The sequence below is a fragment of the Cyprinus carpio genome, unplaced genomic scaffold, assembly GCF_018340385.1.
Source record: "Cyprinus carpio isolate SPL01 unplaced genomic scaffold, ASM1834038v1 S000006628, whole genome shotgun sequence".
Classification (NCBI taxonomy): domain Eukaryota; kingdom Metazoa; phylum Chordata; class Actinopteri; order Cypriniformes; family Cyprinidae; genus Cyprinus; species Cyprinus carpio.
The window spans coordinates 674,788-695,778 of NW_024879260.1; the positions used below are offsets into that span (position 1 = coordinate 674,788).

At 39.2% G+C, this 20,991-nt stretch overlaps 1 pseudogene; it reads right to left on the bottom strand.

The window, feature by feature from the left end:
- Positions 1-20,659, bottom strand: part of LOC122144270 — a 65,324-nt pseudogene extending 44,665 nt beyond the window's left edge.
- Positions 20,660-20,991: the final 332 nt, after the last annotated feature.

The window sequence follows — 20,991 nt, forward strand, 5'->3', positions numbered from 1 at the left end:
TGATTTTGGTGCCTACTGTTTCTTGTGAAAACTGAAAATGATAACATCCTGTGTGAAATGGAGAAGCAGAGTTAGTTTTACTCTAACATTGTCCCAGGGGTTGAACACACATTCCTAGTTCAACCCTTTCAACCCTTTGTCCCTGATAGGTCAGGGCTTGTTTATGCCACCTACTGGCAGTGGGGTAAAATGCAAGATGTGCCATTGTATAGTATATTTATGAAGGTCATTTTAAATCCATTTCTTTGCACTTACCAACAGGGCCATTTTAATCCACGCAAGTGGGAGCACAACCCAATATTTTCGAATGTACATGCCCATGACTTCGCCCACTAAATAGGAATTATTTTTCTAAAGCCCACCTTAATTAAAATTTGTTTAAGGTTGCGATTGTTTTAAGCTATTTGAAATCAAAATTAGATGTTGAATATGATCAGTAATACAGAGATTGAGGAATATCGACAGTAATCCCTACAAAAAGTAAAATCAGCACTTTTTAAATCTATATATATATAATATATTAATCTATATATATATATATATCTACATTTCCAGTAATCAACAGTTTCAAGAAGGAAAACACAACACTTGTAGATGTGTAAGTAGTACTCACATTGTTTATGATAAAAAGAGGGGCGTATGTCCACTCTATATAGTCGTCTTCTGTGGTGCTGTGGTTCCTGTAGTATATTGCTTGAACTCCTCCAAACTGGAGAATAATTGCGCAGTTACAACCAAAACAAAGGGTAGGGTACTGCTGTGTGCTGTGTGGACATAAGGACAGCCCCTTGCCCGCGGAAATGTGAATATAAGGGGATTTTATGGAAAGGTGTATGACACTTGCCACTGATCATTAAAGATCTGATTACCAATGAAGGGCCAGGACGGCAGACCATTCATTAGATGGCAACAGGATGGGATGATACATTTTCCTCGCACATACTTTCGGAAATGCCTCTTTGGGTAGCCATATAATATGATGCACTGCTTCACGTATCATTTTATAGAGGCACCAAAGTCAAAGCAACCAGTATGGCACTACAGGGGAACAAATAAATGGCACATATTTGGGCAACCCTTCATGAATGATCTATTTCCACACCAATTGGTGTGGTTGCTAGCGTCTGTGCATATTTGCATTTCTCAGAATTTATCGCGGGTCGCGAAAGAATACAGAGATTTCTGCTTTCTGCCTTTCCATGGGAAAAAGGTACATCCCCAAGTGAGAATACATTCATTTTTCCTATTAATGAACATTTTCCACTGTCAGTGGAAATATAGGGCTGTAAAAAAGTGGGATGGGCGTTTGACATGCACATCAGAAGAGAGTATCACTATTGTCATATACATTGTTAAGAATCGACAAACTGAAAGTCTCAGTCCAATATTCATTACCATATTGATTGAAATAATTCCAGTCATTGTGCAATTTTAGGTGGTTGAGAGATTGAGAGCGAGAGAGAGAGAGAAGGAGGGCAGGCAGAATAACCAGAGAGAAGGAGAGGAAAGAGACAGGCAGTAAAGAATTATCTAACAAAGAACAGCAGTGTACCACGGAGGGGGGGCCGGGGATTCTCTGTTCCAGTTTCATTGCTCGGAGTTGATGTAAGTTTTAAATTGAAGCAGACACAGGAAAAAGTGAGGGTATTGTACCATCGGGCGCTTGAAAAACCTGATACATGCGCAAAGCAAGATTTGCTAAATTCTCTAATCTAATCAATCAAATCTAACATCAATACAGACAAAGTTTGACTGATGAGAGATCACATGAAGCATGAAGGAGAGAGAATTAATTCCCTACGCCTAAACTGGTTCAACTTTGTAGCTTTGCTCTTTGGGACAGACAGTTAGTCTAAATGCTAAATAAGAAACGTATTGTACTTTTCACAGTAAATGCTATCAATTTGTTTCATTTCATCTCCATTATTTGTTCTCCCGTAGATTTGAGTTGTTGATCTAGTGATTAGAACAAAATTGGGACAGCATCTGGAAGTGGAACAGAATACTGTAACAGTCGATGTCAACAAGGCGCTATGCGCAAATATAACGCAGGCCTCTAATTTAAAATCTCAAATATTGTTGCAGCCTGACTGAACTCCAATTATAATTCATGTGACAAACTACAGATTTTTATTCCATCAACCCCATAATATAGTTCAATGCCACAGCAATAATTTAATTTTTCAGTTGAAACAAATACATGACCATTTGAAAAAAAAAACTAAAAGCTGTTAATTTTGAATCTTTATTTATATTTATTTTAATATTTAGTATTTATATTTTTTATCTTTATCAATATTTTGTTTTTTTCTTACGCTGAGTATCATCAGTTTTTACTCTGTAACATTTTTTCATATCTTATGTTTGCATTGAACCATTTATAATCCATGTCATACAGATTTGCCTGAATAAAAAAAAAAATCTCAAAATTCTATATAAATCCTAGAGCAGTCATTTTATTAACACGTCTGTACAAACTCATGGTGATCCCGCACATGTTTTTGACATGAGGTTCACAATTGTTTTTACACTCCCGAGAAATGTTGTCTGAACTTTGGCAGGTTGAGCAATGATCACAGCTTCCGGCTGTAACTAGTAAGCCTGGAGGTGCCAGACGCATAACAGGTGACAACTCCCTGGACGACCTGTGGATATTTCTAAACGCACTGTGCAGCTCTATTGACCCTGAAAAGCGCCAGACAAAAGAACTTGGATAGAGGCCAACATCGTTAAAAACTATATCAACATAAAAAAAATAAAAAGTAATTTTTCTTTTGATCATTTCAGATTAGAGCAGTTGTAACATGTCTGGCAGTGGATGCCCACCAACTGCTATGGTAGCCTCTCTGCCTTCAGTGAAATATAAAATCAACTTTCTAGGCACAACATATCGCCACAACCCTATGGTCAGTTGAATAAACATTACCACGACATAGTTTGTGTCATGGATCAAGAGTTCCTCCATAATTCATACAAATAATCTGTTTGCCAAATTTTTTTTTTTTTTTTTTGGCCCAGTAAATTTCACTACAATTGGGATAATAAAAACATTGTGTAATGTAAATATTCATCAAATTAAATTACATATGAAACTTGTATTAAATTAAATTACCCGTAACAAACGTACCCAAATGGATAATGTGACCATATTTATCGTTATTTTTGCTTTATCGCTGAAGGCCTACTACATGTAGCCAAGCGGGTTGCTGTTCTATTTGTGTTGTGTATAGGCGCGATGGACCTGATTCGCAAGTACGAGTGTCTGGCCAACCCCCTATCTAATCTGCAATCGTTTTGTTTCTTACACGGGCGTGTTCGTTTCCTTTCTTCAGCCCTCGGGAGGTGCGGCTAAAAACAAACCTGCGCTCTCAAAGCTCTGCGCGCCCTTTGTACTGCTGCGTGTGTCTTTCTACTGTCACTTAGTATCCCCTTCCTGTTTCTGTCCTTTTCTCTAGATATTCACGTGTCGCCGGACACATTTCTCAACAGTAAGTAGCTCAGTTGGGTCGGCAATTATATATATATTTCAACAAAGCAAAAAGCAAAAGAAAGCATTCTTTGTACTGTGCAGATATTCCACGTTGAAATGGTAAAGGAAGAAACACGCGGCATGATGACGTGCCGCTATAGCAAGTTTGTGTTTGTTTGTTTGTTTTTTGCAATCTGAAACAACAGACATGTCAGGCGCAGTAAAATGCAAAATTAATTTCGTTTTTTTCTGTCCTGAGGCGAGCTTTTCTAAAATTAGACAGCACTTGGTGGGTGAGAATTAATGAATATTATAGAAAGCACAAAAATTTGCAGTTCGTTCTTTATTCCCCAAATTATATATATACCACACCCCAATAACAATAAAACCTAATAATCATAATTATAAAAAACAACTACAACAACTGATAACATAATTAATATCTTGACAAAACCACTACTATCGAACAGCTTTCATTACTTCAACCCATTCAGAAAGAATTGTCTAAATTGAAATATATGGAAATATATATATCCCATAAAGAGTTTGCAAACGTTCTTCAGATCCAATTGTGAGATTGTTTTTTTCTACAAGCTCTTTTAGTTGAAGTAGGCCTACCGTAGAGGGGTACACTGCAGTTAGAACAGACTCATCTGAAACGTTTAAATGTAGGCGCAACAATAAGCATAGAGCTGTAGCCAAATGGATCTTACTTGCAGTGCATTGGACTCCTTGTGGCCTACCATCCTCAACTTCAATGGCATTTTACATTTCAAAAGAAAAAATGGTAGTAGCCGACATAGGCTCTCAAGCCAAAAACAGCATACGCGAATCTAACTTGTGATTGGCCCAATACTCTCTACATTTTCATTGGTCTGAAACGCTCCAATTAACACTCGCAAACGGAGCCTGGGAATACAAATTGGCGGCCGCCATTTTTATTTACAGAAGAGAGAGAAATCTTGCAATTGGATTTGTTTGTTATTTCCCCCAATGTGTGAGAAAATCAATTAAAACACAAAAAATTTTTTTTCAATCTTGATTTTACACCATTAAAACCAATACACCACCGAGATACCGTTAATGAGATACAGCAAGTATGAATTAAGTTGTCTAGTCTTTAGTTTAAATTTATTGTAACACAAATAAGCCACACACTCATTAGATCTTAGATAAGTGATAAACGCAATATATTGATGCTCTACTATACCAAAACCGCAGGGGAAGGATGTAGACTAGGCGATGTAATTAACATCTGTTTGATCAAGTATTTGAAACCGGCTACACTGAGACTAAAGAGGGCGGCCGTATGTTTTACGCGTCCTTTGATAAGGCCCGGGGGGGAAAAATATCCGTCTTACTCGTCACTGTTTGCTCATAATTCGACATTTCTTCCCGATCCAACTCAAATCCTTTCATTTTGTGGCTTGTCAAGCCTCCAATTTAGTGTAGAAAGAAAAGCAGGTCATTGTGCTCCCGGAGGGATGAGCGCCAGCTCTTCAGTGACAGTCAAACCTACAGTTTCTGCGACACATTCATTCATATCTGTAGGAGAAGTGTCAGAACCAGTTTCGAACATTATTATATCGCCTGACATTGTGGTTGTTTTTTGGATTTTAGCACGACACTCAATTGCATTTATATTAATCGGCACGATATTTTTATATCTATAGGACCAGATATATATAGATATATAGAGATTATATAGAAAGTAGAATATAGATATAAATAACATACCTACACACACACACACACACACACGAAACAGAGTCTATAGCTAACGATACGAATTTGTTCACTATAGGCTAACATATGTTGTGGTTGCGATTATGGTTATGTAAGCCCGACGTCCTATAATATGTTAGCCGTAACCTTTATGATATTCAACATATGAAACTCTAAGCCAAGCATACCATTCCATGTGTTTACGCCGTATATATTTAGACCACAACATACCCTATATCCTTACCTATAGTAAGTAACGTTGTTAAATCTGAAACCATATAATAAATATATGCGAATATAATAATAATATAATGATTAAGAATAAGTGAATGAATTAATCATGCAGGATAAAAGTTTGTGTTTTTTTCACATATGGTAGGCTATACGTACTTAAATCTACGTATTAATTGGAATGGTTTTTAAAATATAGCAAACTTGTAATTATTGTCTTCATAATAGTACGGCCTACGTAATGACGTGGTCCTTTAGGCAGCTGATGATTTACGACCTGCTGTCAGCTGCTGAAAGGAACCGAAGCAGTCTTAGCGGGCAGAGCGACATGACTCGCTATTGGGTTCGCGGCTTGTCAACATATTAACCTGAATTCCGCTGCAGTCATCCACTATACCGAATTAGTGGCAGTATCAATGAAGGTAAGCAAGGGGGGAGTGGGGAAGAAGGCTTACTAATTGAAAAACAATTGGCGTGAAAGCACATGTAATTAATAGGCCTCAATACCGCATGTCTGCGGTGTGATTGCGCCTCCACATGAAGCTCGAAGCCCTATTATTTTAAAAACCTTCCATTGAAAAAAATTTAGAGCGAATGGGTGAGCTAATTTCTCATTACCTTTGTGTATAATACCTAGTTAACCCATAATTTAGGGGAGCATACAGTTCTTGCAAGTTCACCTTTTTGTTTAAGAAAATAACGCGGTTAAAATCATAGACTACAAGAAATAACAGATCTATAACACAGAGACAGAGAAATGGGATCTTCCTTCCTCCACAAAAGCGAACTGGTGGTGAACCTCAAGACCAGCCATCCAGATTAACGAATGTTACACGGGCTAAGCAATAGTTTTGGAGCACCAAACTGGTGGCTCTCCAAACGGTTTCCCTCATCGTTTTCAAAATGTATAGATGTCCGTCTGGTTTTGTTGGAGTGGTTGATGTCTCTCGTTACTCAGTGGTCAGCGTGAGAGGGGTGGTTTAAGCAGGTTCAAGTGTAAGGGGTGAAACTAACACCCCTCCCCTAACGATTCTGTAACTGTAAACTGTATTTAACTTAGGCTGTCTCTCATTGTTTTACAGATACTCCTAGAGACAAAGTACTCTAGATGTTTTCAAGCATCACCGTACATAAAATAGTGGAATACATTTGTTCTGCATTTGTGTCGATACAATTGTCTAACTGATTTCCATTCAGTGACAGAGAATAAACCTACAATGCATATTCAATACGAATATTTTTAATTTTACTTTGTGGGACAGGGTGTTTGAGAGGGATAGCCAACGGGATAAAGAGAAGGAACTTAAACCGCGAACACGAGCTTGTGGGGCGACCACAAAGGTGGATGCATTTCTCTTGGCCACAATCGTGCACCTGGGTTTCCTGTGGTGTAATCCAGATGTAAATAATTGATGTGAGGATAAAAGCCGTTTTGTGAGGGGGAGTTATACATTCAGACAATAGATTTAAAACCCTGCTATAAGCCCGGCTGTACCCGTGCCCCCCGCTCCACCCCGAGCCTGGCCCCTCTCCGTTTGGTGGCCCCTCACACCGCCCCACGTCGGACTAGCGCATTGAAGTGCAAATCCGTGTGTTCTGACTTGTTCCTGGTTGCTGTCAGAAGGATTTTCCCTCTTGTCAGTGGCCGTTTGACTGGGGGCTTTTCTCACACCTTGTTGCTGGGACTGGTAGACGGATCATTGACAGGCCAGTGACCCTGCCCATACCAGATAATGGAAACCTCTTGATTTTTTTGTTCTCCCAACCCAGACAACACTCCTCTCTTTCCTCTCCCTCTCTTTCCTGTCGTTTTTTCATAGAGGAAAGTGAAGGCTCTTTTACACTTTATGAAATGACCCTAAAGCAAAAAGCAAGGGCATGTGTCGACAGTGTCCCGAGTGGCTATTGGGTCAATGGTCCCCCCGATCTCCAGGTCGCTCCTGCCACTTCATAATACGAAAAAAAGGTCAAGACAAGTAGCCGTCGTTTACTTTGGGACGAGAAAACACTAAGAAATGAGGAGAACGTGGCCCATCAATCAATCAATCAACCAATGGTGTTTCTACCTTGAGTTTTTTGGTTTCGGTGCAAACCTGAGACTACTTTCCAGAGAATATGAAATGTGAGATCACCCCTCGCCTAGCCCTTACCTGCAGTTTTTTTGTTTTTTGTTTGTTTCTTAGTCTTCCTTTGTCCATAAAACAACCGCCAATGAAAATATTAAGACGTGGCTTATTCCGCCAGAGGGCGATTTTTATTACCACCGAATGGTTACAACCATTATAATTAACCAACACCGTGTGCAGCCCTCTTTCCTCATAACGTTCTAGAGCTTTGATTAAAGCAAATAAAATATGGTGATTAATATAAATCTGAAGTCGATTACACCTCCTGGTTCAGATAAGATGTGCTCTCTTGCACATCGAGAAGGGATGACACTATTTATACTGTTTTAATGGAGGAATGCTCCAGAGAGCAGGCCTCTTTGATTCACTGCCTAATGATAAGCGTGCTCTGGTCTGTCAGTGGCACAGCCCCGTGGAGATGGCTGTGTGTGGATCTTACACATTTCTTTATGTTCCTGCCTCCCCCCTTGGTCCACCTCATTCTTAAAGCGTGCCAATGGTATAATGGAAAAACCTCAATCCTGGTCATGGTTAGCTCAATCTCATTATAATCCCTCTCGTTTTTTGTATTCCTTCGGCCCGTTGGGACACTGTCTGCCCACCATGCATTTCTTCCAGCCTTGGTGGAGTGGTCTTTTTGATTCGGCCAGGAGAGCCTAATGAAGTCACAGAGAGATACAATTATTTCCCAAAGCAGGGGCATAATGTACTCCAAATTCCCCTCTGGAGGAACGTGATGACAACTTGGTTTTGTACATTAGCTGTTGATCGCCAGTCTAAGCCCCTGCACGGGACAACCTTGAGGTCGCCCCCCGTCCAGACGCTTACTGATGAACCTGAAAACAGACCCCGTTCAAGGCCGCTTCCTTTGATATTATCAGAGCTGTTCCCCCTACACAAGATGACAAATGATATCATGAGATCTTTGATACTTACATAATGGACATTGTTGGACATAGCCTTTGTCAACAAAGTGGCAGTGTAAAGTAAGTAAGTATTACAGCAGACAAAGATAACAAAAGTTTTTCTTTTCACAATTACATTTTAATTGGCTATTAGTGACTTAACAGAGACATAATACAACGTGTTAACGCTTCGTCTGCTCATTAACACATTGTATACCTTAATTGATCGGTAATGTGCTTTGCACATTATCATCACCAAGTAATGGTATATAGTTACAACATGGTAACTATTTGAAGGGCTGACCAGGGCATGGAGGACTATACCTCCATTTGGTCTTTACCTACAGATTTATTTACAATCAAATGCTAAGAAATCATTTACCTTTGAAAGAACGAGTGGTAAAGATTCCCTTTATAAGTATCCTAAAGTAAAATATGATAATTAAATTGTGTGTTATTATACTTTTGTGTGATATAACCTTACATTTTTAGCACCATAAATGGATGAGCAAAAACAGTATTTGCAGAGGTTTCGCAACGTACAGACAATAATATACGAACAATTACCTTTTTTGACATTATATAGATGACTATTAATTAGATTGCCATCATATGACAGTAATTGCCCATGATTTTACTAAACAACTAAAAACTTTTTGAAAAATATTCATTGATATAGTCATAAAGTTCACAGTTCATTTCCTTTCTTTGATAATGGCATTAAAAATATTGTAATAGATTGTGTTACATGTTTGGGCTCTAATGCCCTTATACTCAATATGATATTTTTTTCCTCAATGTGTTAAATGATGCATAACGAGATAGATATAAGATTCTTAACCATAAATGAAGCACTACTTTTGTATATATATTATCATGTTGATATACTCTCCTTAAAAAATAGGTTATACATATTTTATTTTTATTTATTTTTTTGCTACCTGGTCTCATGGCAAAAATGTACCTGGGGGCACTTTTTTGCGAGATGCGAAATACGTACCAATAAGTGTATTACTGCAGTTTCCAAAAGAAATTAACACTAGAGGCAGTAAAACTCTGACACCTTTTATTCCTTTTCCCTCACAAAGTTTCGATTAATTAAGCATAATTTTGCGCACAATTACTTGAAGATATTATGTTATGACTTCAAAACAATTTTAATATGCTTGGGGAGATTTGAAATTGAGATGCTTTTGAATGTTAGCATCACGACATATCAAGCTTCATATCTATGGGTTTTCATAGACAGTAGGTTTGTTCGTAGCTCACCTAGAGTATGGCGATATACTTGAGAGGTGAGGAGCTCCGGTTCAAATCCCATGGTAACTACAGTTTGACAAAACAGTTCAAATCTGCATATAAGGAAGTTCAAATGGGCCAATTTGCATCAACAAATGCATTTTTATATCAATTTTGCGTTTGTTAACCTTATCGGTAGGTTTAGGGTTGGGGTTTAGTGTAGGCAGATTTCTAACACGATAGAGCATTAACTTTAGCGACAGTCCCCGGATATTTTGAATTCTGAACCACCGCAATACGAACCTGAAGCAACGTAATAAAACACACAACCATGTACCTATATCAAAGTAATAAAAACGTGTTTTATAAGCGCTACTCAGTGGACATTTCTCTTTAAAACGGTGACAAAAACGTGCAGTAAGGTAACGTAAAAACAGTGTTGCTAGAAAAGTACCCAGAGGTATGTATTTTTATGAGACCAGGTTGTTTTTTTTGTCAAAGTGTACAATAAACATTGCAAGCGCAAAATTACAGTAAATAGCAATAAGTCCTTGTAGATTTGTAGACAATAGTGCCATGTTCTAAACAGTGACCTCTGATTCTATGGATTTGAACAGTTTCTAAAAATCTATGCTGCAGATTTTTAGACTTTTGCAAGTCACAGCAGGCTGAGAACTGCAGTCTGCAGAGAGAGACTGCGTAATGTGCACATCCAAGATCTAAATATATCTCTACATCTTATGTTGCAAATAGCATGCCCTTACGAATTACCGAAGATTGATATAATAAAATTGGGGCAATAAACCTAAGAAAAAAGAATAATATGCAATATAAGAAAATCTTTCATTTATTTATATATTTCTATTCTGTATTCATATATAGGATGTATATACAGTATTAATGTGTATTTGTTTAAGAACATGTGCAGACATGTGTACAGTGAGCGAGCTGGTGTGTAACGTGGCTTAGGAGACCCCCTCAGGGCAGACTGAGAGGAGGGTGTGGTATCCAGAAGCATGCGCTCGGGGGAGACTGGGGGAAACACAGCTCGTTACACAGCGCCGAAACCCTCCACCATAACCTTGCACCCATGCGGGCCGTGATACTCGTGTGCATAAGATGCCTCTGCAAGTGCTTGATCCAGTCTTCCTGAAATTGACTGAGGACCCTGGAAGATCAGATCGCAGTAACCTGGGGGAAAGCAAGACAGATATGAGAACTCACTGGTAGTGGTATGACAGTGTGTCAGGAGTGCTGTAAAGTACCTGCAGGTCATTTTCTGTTAGATCACTTCAGAGGCAGCGTGTGAAGATGAAAACGCCTTTCTTTTTGGCCCTTCCCCTTGATCCTCGGCCTCTTTCTGTTTACAATCATATGCTGTGAAACAACCGCGTATTAAAATCAACAAAAAGCTGAGTGGCTGGATGGATTTAGATTAGATTAGATGGGAAGAGCAAGTAATGAAATCCTACTACTTGTTCCTTGCTAATAAGGCAATTTCTTCCGTCGCGCATAATGCTCGGAGATGATTGGACACAGCTTGACAGCGCTGTGGAACCGTCGTGTTGCAGTGGATGCAGTCTTCTTATTTTCTGGATCACACAAATAAAAAGTTTGGAGCATGAGCATTTAAATAACATTCAATGACTTGTGCTTTTTTTTTCTGTAGCTGCTCTCCACTCATGACTGCTCTTTAAAAAGGCGAAAGCCATGTTCTATGGCTACATTGAGTGTGTAATTTAGAAAAGGCGAACACAGCAGCTTGAAGAAAATAAAACTGTGATTCCCTGAGTGTCATCACCTCCCACTCCATCTGTTTTACATATCATAAAGATCGGCTGTGCACTTCTGTTTTATGAGGACACGTAGTTGTATGTTCTCAGTATTTGCACTCAGTTTTGATGGTTTGTTTTGTTTGTTTTTAGGGACAGATGTTTGAAACTATTAACCTGCTCTCATTGTATTTTTAGAATGAAATGTGTCATTTAATGCTAATGTACAGCTGTTATATGAAGCTTGACTATATAGGTCATAACAAATAGTAGAAAATGTTTCACATCAAAAATATCTTTAGTAATCAGGATTTTTAATATAATGCAAAGGGAATACAATAATTACAACCTAGGGTTGTCAACTGATTAGATGTTTTGGTCCCTCTTTAATATTAGGTGACTTTACTATATACTTAAAAAATTAATTGTTAGGTACAATGTGTTCCTGTTGTAATTGCCATAACCCAGCGGGCAGCTTGATATCAACAAGACATTAAATATTAGACAAGACTTGATCTGGATGCTGCAACATCATTTTAAACTCAGTTTGGTTGGCAATTTCTTCCAGTGGTAATTGGGTGAAAATAGGAAGACAATACCACATAAAATTGGTTTTATGAATGTTGTCGGCCAATATGTTTGACATTAATTTTTTTATGCAATTAAAACAAAATGTCACATTTTTGACAACAAAAATTTGCATATTTGACCTGGGTTTTTTTTTTTTTTGTTGTTGTTGTTTTATCACCTTTTCAACATCAATCTGCACTCTGTTTTTGATGTTTTTGAAAACAAGAATGTGTCCCCGTGTGGACAAGTTTTCTTACATCATTCTATGCTTGTAGTTATCATCCAGGCCACTGCAGAATTAGCAAAACAGGATTTTGCATATAGATACTGTAGTGCTCCTTTCCCCCTTAATTTTACATAAAGGTCAGGAGCATGAATTGTTAATTGTGTTAATAGTTTATATAATCATACATAATCACATGATTATCATCATTAATATTTTTATTAATTGGACCAAATCAACATTTTTCATTAATAGTCCTAATACAACCATAACTGAAAATTGGAAAATTGGAATTGGAAAAATACACAAGACATGAAGTCTTTTGGTCATTCTGGGTAATATCAACAAAAGGACATACCCAAAACTCCTTCTAAGATGAGCAAGCTCTTTATTGTATTACCTTGATTAAGAACCTATTCATTCTTGGTATTTACATATCTATGTACTCATCTAGACTACTCTGAAAAGCACAAACTTCTCTTTTTTTTCTAACTGGCCTCATTGAACCTCCTGCAATAGTTTTGTTAGTGCTCCACCCTACCAATCAAAGTGTTTCCAGCAGGACATAAAAAACAGACCTGATTATATGAGTCTGGATGAACAGTCCAAATCAAATTAATTTAACAGTGTATATCCAATTAAAATGGACAACCTGTGAAATAACGTGATTGTGGAACTTCATTTAATTTTGTTTTTTTATTAATGAATGGGAGTTTTATTTGGGTAGTGACATGAAACACAGATGTGCAAATACAGCTGATGGTTTTCCAGTAGTACATAAAAGAACGCTATGCGTTTTACATTTGAATTTCAAAGCCACTTTTGATGACATTCATTCTTTTTGTACCTGCTACAATATTTCAATGAGTGGCAAACTTTTACCATGCACTCTCTGAATCTTGTGTTCCCTTTCTCTTTTTAATGGCATCAACTGGCAAAACTTCAGGTTACAGGAAGAGAACTTTGTCTTAAGTATGAAGCGTCTGTCATACATATTTAATATGGAGTGCATGACCTGAAATTGGGTTTAAGGTGCACTGTAAATAATGAAGGCAGTAGAGGTGGAAAAACATATGAGAGCTGCTGTGAAACAAGGCTGTTCAGTCATGTTACACCGTATTGATCATTTCTACCCATGCTTACTGTAATATCTCAAATCAATGGTACGGCACTTAACAAACTACTTTATTATTTGCACTTCAAGGGCAATAACTATTAACAAAAGAATAAAACAATTAATAAAAACCCTATGTTATGGGAATAAAGAATGTTCAATGCAGGATTGTGACCCAGATATCTGAAACCTCACCTGTCTGTCACTCTCAGATTCTTTGATTCCACATCACACTCGAAACAAGACAGATCACACGCTCAGCTGTCAGTGAACAGGCAAAAGCTTCTTGTCATGGAGGGGTTTTGTTTTCACATAAAATTGCTCAGTATCAATGGTACTTCCGAGCTCTCTTTGTTCCATTCACAGTGCATGAGAAAATAGAAATTAATGGCCAATTAGGAGCCTAATATTTTTTCAGCCACTAAACTTAATGCTAAATGGGCATATGTAATCAAATATGTAAGTAATGTATTTTCAGCGTAAATTCAAATAAGAATTTCTGAGCCTTGATAATGGCTTTGTAGTGAAGCATTAAATGCTTCAACAGCAGTTTGAGTTGGTACAGACATATAAAACCAAGCTAATCAACTCAAACATTGTTTTGAAAATAAAGGTTACTTTATTGAAACCTTGTTACTGAAAGAAACACAGCTGCAGTACTGGTGTTTTAAAAATTGTAGTTTCTGAATTTCAGAGGTTGACATAAAATAGCTTTGTAAAAGTAGTATTTAATTAATTTTCTGGGTAACAACAATGACACATGAATGTGTGAGTGTGTGGTTGCTACCTTGGCTCCAGGTAGGATCCAGCTTCACAGATGGTGTTCTGGGGTAAACTGCCACTAGTGGAGGAGATGGCGCTCCTCGGAGTGACCTTCAAACCTCCATTTCCTGCTCCACTTTCTTATTCCCCAGCAGATCCTCTAAAGTGCTAGATTGGGCCTTTTCGGTCCTCTTTCTCTCTCTGTCACCCTGGGCGGGTCTGATCATAGTCCATTCATCTGGTGGGCCAGTTGTATGGTGGATCTTCATCGGAATGCCGGAGGATGTAAGAAACAGTCCATCGCTGCTGGCAAACTTCTGAGAGACAAATGGTTTTTTTTGACAAGTGCGGTCTGGAACCAAACACCCCTTACAATGTTCTTGTACTCCATCTCATCCTGAAGAAGTTCCGTCAAGATGCAGAGAGGCGACTTGCTAGCGCCCGAAATTGGCTTGCCAATCCGCTTCAGGTGACCCCGCACATGATTGGAGAGGCCGGTCTTAGTGTCAAACCAGCCCAGGCACAGCGGACAGGTATGCTCTGTTTTAGACTCTGGCTTATCTGCCATGATGAAAGCACATAATTTAAAAGACTTTAAAAGAATAACTTTACTAATGTAGAAAATGTTTTGTACACATACATAAATATAGATTATGGATTATATAATTTAATATTATTATATATATAATTTATTATTTATTATATTTAATATAGCATGTGTGATTTTAGTGTTTGAGAACATTATCTAAAAATCACAATGACTTGAACAAGGAAAGGTGAACAATATTTATATATATAATATATTTTATTATATTTTATTTTTTATTATATATTATTTATGCATTCACCTTTTCTGATTCTGCGATTCACTGAGGGGATTCTTCTGCGTATGCGAGGCTGGCGGTCCTGAGATGCCACTTGTTCTGGTGACACCACATGACGAGCATCATAACTTAGCCCCACCCTATGTAAGTGTCCCTCTCACTGTGGGTTGGACAAGCCCCCACCCCAGACTCAAATACTGCGGGGCAATAGGGACAGCACTTCCTGCCCACCAAAGGCAAAGGGTTGACAATATACTCTGCATAAGGGTCACTTTGCTGATAAACAACATGATCAGGGTTATCCTCATTTATTATACTCCCAATACACTCTTCCTTCACTATAAATCTACAAATATCCTCACTGTCCACCTCTATGCTATTGTCTGGATTAGTATGATTCGCATAGTCCGGAATGTTTGTTGTTGAAAAGGGATGAAATAATCACTAGAGTTATTGCTATGAAACCGATCCGAAGAATCTTTGGTGCAGTCGCTGAAATCCTGAAGCACAAAAAGCTTCATAGTCCATCTCCCTCTTGTGGTGTACTAGAGTCCCATTGTGGAGACTCAGGCTCACATTTTGGAAGACGCACATGAGGGAATATCGGCATGGGTGTTGCGATATGGGATTGACATTTTTCTTTTCGAGGGTACTTTGTGCCGGCAGTGTTTGCAGAGCTAAAGTACTGCCGGTGTTGAAGGATCTTTTGGACAGCTCTCAGTGCCAGGGTTCAGACAGGCTGCTTTACTCACGATCTCTGTTTTCGTTGTAAGATGTACGTCAAAGCTGGAAAGATATTTTGTCCTCTTTTCGGAGACAGCGCTTTCATATTCTTGATTGTCTTCTTCGACATACGGGAGACCTGTTGTCACGTCTATTTTCTCTGTAGGCAGAGGGGATAATTTGCTTGGCTTGTCACTTCTCAGTGAGAATGGTGACAGCTTGTTTGCTGGGCTGCCAGGGCTCCATTTGATCAGCGAGGAGCTGAAACCATCACAGGCTTTTTGTGTGTCTTTGCTTTTCACATTAAGGTCAGCTGAGCCATTGGGCCTAAAGGGCAGCTGAACTCTGTCCTTAACAGACCGCTTCTCTGTGCTTTGAATCTTTGGCATAAGTAAAGAGGAATCCATGTTTTTGGGTTGGTCCAACACAGCTTTTATGTGGTCATCCACATTGCTGTGTGGTTGAGGTTCATAATTCCAAAATTTTGCCCGTGGATAAGCTCCACGTGCTTTCTGAAACCATATATGTTCTTACTTCTAAATGTGCAAATTTGACATACAAAAAAGTCGCCAGTCTTGCCACATGTATTGTGTGTGAGCTGTGCACTCTTGTTGCCTCCATTTCAGTCCGTAGTCATGTGATCACATTCCTCACAGCTATAAGACGTCTTCTCCTTCTCATTAGTTTTGCTATGATGGACGAAAGTTTTGGGGGCACTTCGCTCCAAAGACACCACTGGGGACACTGAAGACAAGCTCTTCTTCCCTCGACATCTATCGTACTGAAACCTTTAATCTCTTCCATCAGCCTCTCCCCTCCGCACCTGGTGATTATCATGTGCTTTTGCAGAGAGGTTAGATCTCGGAACGAACGCCCACACTCTCTACATATAAAGGGTCGGGGAATGTCTTCTTGTCTCTCACCTTATTATTCCTATCTAAATGATACATCATATGCCTATGCAAATGCCGTCTTCTCCTTGAAATTATCGTTGCACTTTTGAACAGGGGAAGAAGGACAGCTCCTCTCCTGTTTTTGTCTCTGTCTTTAACTGAGGCCGATTTTTCACCCCATGTAGGTGTTTGTTTCTTCGCGCGCTGAACGCTGCTGGCCACCTTCATCACATCTCTCTTCCTTCTTCGCATTGAAATTAGCTCCTGCATTGGCAGCTGACTTGTGGTCATACAATTTCTTTCTCCAGGCGCAAGCCGGCATATGCTTTCAAACTTTCCGGCTCTTTCCTGAAGGCATGTTCTTTGTTAATGGACGACTCAAAATCTGAGTCTTCATCGGTTAGGGAATTCTGGGATGCGTAATCAAAGCCATCATAAACCTGTCCTCCAGTGTCAGCCCTCTCCATGGCATGATTTTTACGCATCCTCCGTCTTCGCTTGGCAGGTGGAGCTCCATCAATCTCTACCTTTGTTCTTACTCCATCACCTGCTACGCTGCTTTTCAACATTATCCGCATGAACTTCTCCTGCAGGCCCCAGTTCAAGACCATCACAGTCATCAGAGGAGCTCTCTGACAACTCTGAATCAAAGTCCCATAAGCACCCTGCTTTGATTCCCTTTCTAGCCAACAGTCGGCTGATTGGCCTGTTATCCAAGCCTTCCCCCACCAGCACATCTAAGGGGGCCTCACCTTCACTGTTGTTTGATTCAGATGAGGCCCGTGCGGGCTGCACTTTTAGGGCGCACCCTTCTGTTTTCTGCCGGGTGTCTGATTGAAGCTCACTGGGAGGTGGTAACACCTCAGGGCTGGTGTCTGTCCCGGGAAGAGGGGACATGTCTTTGTTGTGGACACAGGGCTCCTCTGAGGTACAGTGTGAAGCAGCTCCATTAACAAGTGCGCCTGAAGGCAATGAGTCGTTTGTGCTGGGGGCAGCAGGGACGCTACGCACAGACAAATGGGTCGGGCTGGACTCCATTTAAAGGGTTTTTGGTGGCTGTCCAAGGGCAGGGGCTCTGGTGGATCCAAGCTGTTATTGTTGTTGTTGTTGGGAGAAGATGTGCTTGTCAGCTCTTGAGTGTCATCAGAGGAAGATTCCACCTCTTTGTCTTCCTCTGCACTTTCTTTTACTGCCGCCATAACAGAGACAACACAGTCTGCAAAATAGAGACAAGCGATCAGTTTCAAAGTACAGCATCTCCATATAACTACTTGTTAAGGGTTTTCAATGTCATGGTGCACAGTGTCCATGATAAAGGGCAATAAAACATATAGATGCCAAGGTCTCTTTGTATGTTTTTTTTTAGCTTTCACCACAAAACTTTTCTTTTTTTTTTCCCAAATATCAAAAATATTTATGAAGATGGTCCTCTCTCTGATAAACATTCCTGTATCTTGTTTTTTTTTTTTTTTGTTTTCTGTATGTTGGTTGGAACATTATTTTATAGGCAGCACGACATACCTTTTAGCACTCAAAGGTAATAAGCAGTTAAGCATTTTTGTTATTTAAAATATTATAATTCATTATGATATAGGTACAGTTCTTTTTGCACTGATTGTTTTTTATTTAAGCAATCAAACAAATATATATCAAATTAACGTTTAATTTCTAAATGAAAACAGATATCAAAAAGAGTTCAGGGTCATTATAGGTATGAATTGTGTTTTAATGTATTTCTGAATAAATTAATATATATGCCTAAGGAAAAGAAAAAGTACATCACAAATACGAAGCATCAAAGAAATCAGGCTCTCTAAAATGTACTAATGGTGGCCTAAAAACCACGGCCATCAATTTTTTTTTTTTTTTTTTTTGTCACAATATGCATCTCAAACACCCCACTGTCACCACTTTTTTTCACAACACACCCCAACGTTAGCCCTGGAAGTCCTGGTGAGGAAGCTTAATTATGTGAATGCACCTCTGGGATCTAACCTTCCTGTTTCTTCCACCAAAGTTCTCAGCCGCCTGCTAAAATTGACCAATTTCCATGGGAACAAGCACACCACCAATAAGATCATATTATTCTGTCCCTGTATCACTCTCTGATGGTGCCAAAGCACATCCCAGCACGAGACTGGTGTTGTTGCTTCAAACCTGACAAATTGGCACACTAGCAGACACATACCAGTATACACAGGGAGACAGACACACACACACACACCTCAGGTAGAAATGCTCCGTTCATGACTAGCCAAAGAAATAAACCTCAGGTGTCATCAGCCGATCTAATTATATTTTGATGGTTTTCAACAGCTCAACAATCCAGCAAACCTGTGGGACAACAGGACTGTGTTTAAAGGGTGTGTTAAAGGGCCCAGGCTTGCTGTTGTCCTGCTAGGCCACCAATATATGCTCCGAGGATTTGACATTCAGCACTAGCTGCTCTCAACAGGAAGCCCGCGTTGCTAACGAAGTGTGTTAAATTCAGTGTTAATGAGTGGGCTTCACCTGTTACCACCTCCTAGGTAAACCTTCCGAGCTCCATATTCTCTCCATCTGTTGGTGTGTGAGGGGCTTTCGGAGGGAGAACAGACGCTCTGCATTTAAAAACGAACTTCACTGCAAACCTCTAAACAGCAGGGTGGCAAAGCCTCAGAATATGATTTCAGCTTTTAATTTTACAGGCCTCATTAGCTTCCCAGTTTCCACACTGATCTGTTCCATACATAAACAAACAGCGTTCAACTGCAATGCGTCTTTTAAAAATTCATTCGCTTCTATTTACTTCATTTAGTCAATGTTAAAAGGCTGCCTTTGCCCTTGCTGGAAGCTATTTACAAGGATTATGAGCTTAAATATATTTACGCTCGGCGCGGAGATCAATCTGAAGCGATTAGCTCTTTTTTTCTCAATCTCGCTCTAACTCTCTCCTTGAAATATGCTCAAATGTAATGAACATTTTTGAATTCACAAACAACAATGAATCAGAGGAGGTCCCCCTGTGATCAGTCTAAATTAACTGCACAAGTAAAAGAGCACTTAACACTTACACGACACACATATGTCATGTGCTCTCTTTCTCTCTCTCTCTTTCTCTCTCAGCCCCTATTCTTTCCATCAGCCACTTGTTCTAACACTCGAGTTGCAACCTCATCTTGAGGTTACTGCTGAAAAAAATAAGAGGTGATAATTGCCATATTATCATTACACATTATTCTGGAACCCCAGGAAGGTAAACTTTTTCTTGGATATTTATTAATCATAGGAGAATACAAACTACTTCTATGTTCCACTTTGGTGTCTTCAACTTTTTTTTTACACCTACTACACTTTTATGATGGTGACAGAAGGCCAAAAGCTGGAAGTATATGTTCCAAGAATACAATTATGAGGTGCACTACAAGTGCAAAGAACCATTAAGTATATGAGACACTCACAGGGACAAAGAACTAAAATCTCTATCTCTATTTAAAAATAATAGCTAAATTCCTAAAGTAGGATGAAGACATGGAGCTATAATGCATTTTCCATTTTTAGATGTAAGCTATGAAAACAGGGGAAACTGATTGCCAAAAACACTTCAGACTCATTCAACTGAATGAAGCTGTGAAAACCTCTTGTAGTTTCCTCAGATGCTTCCCCTAAAAGAGAGGACTACGAAAACAGGACCAGGTGGGGCAAGTCATTCAGAGCAGTTATCTGTCTATGTGAATCGGCAACATGCCCAAATCCATTTTACTTTATCTATTACTCTTCTCTCTTTTTCTTTCTTTTTTTACCTGTCCTTCATTTCCCCATCCTTATCTTTCCTTCACAGAAAAAAAAAAAACACATCTAAACAAAGAAGAGAGGCCGTGGCCCCTCACGTACAGAGCAGAGAATCTTCCTCGGTTATGGGGGTTATTGATTTGTTTGACACACTGTGAATTTATGAAGCCGCCTCTCAAGTGTGTGAAAGGACTAACAAAGCACCGCTGTGAGCAAACAAAACAGGTAGCTATTCAAACCTGACACCTCACAGAGACTGAGGAGAGGCCTGGTCTTTCTCTTCTTCCTCTTGCCATGTTTGAGGAAAAGCATTGAGTTCAACTCAAACCAGACTCATGAACACAGAGCAGCAGTGACGGGGGGAAACTCTTACTGGGTTTTCACAGCACATGCTACAGGTTTTTTTTCACACACTCATATATTTGGGGAATTTCCATGTTATAATTTGATTTATAATTAATAAAAAATTACTTGAATTAGAATTTGCAAAATGAGTTTAGAGGTCTCAGCTAACAAGTCTGGGTACCTAACACTTTATTTTAAGGTGTCCTTGTTGCACCTGAGTTGCAACGTTGCTTATTGCCCCATGTACTTACTATTAGAATAACAATAAATTATGCATAATTACATGCAAGTAAGCCAAC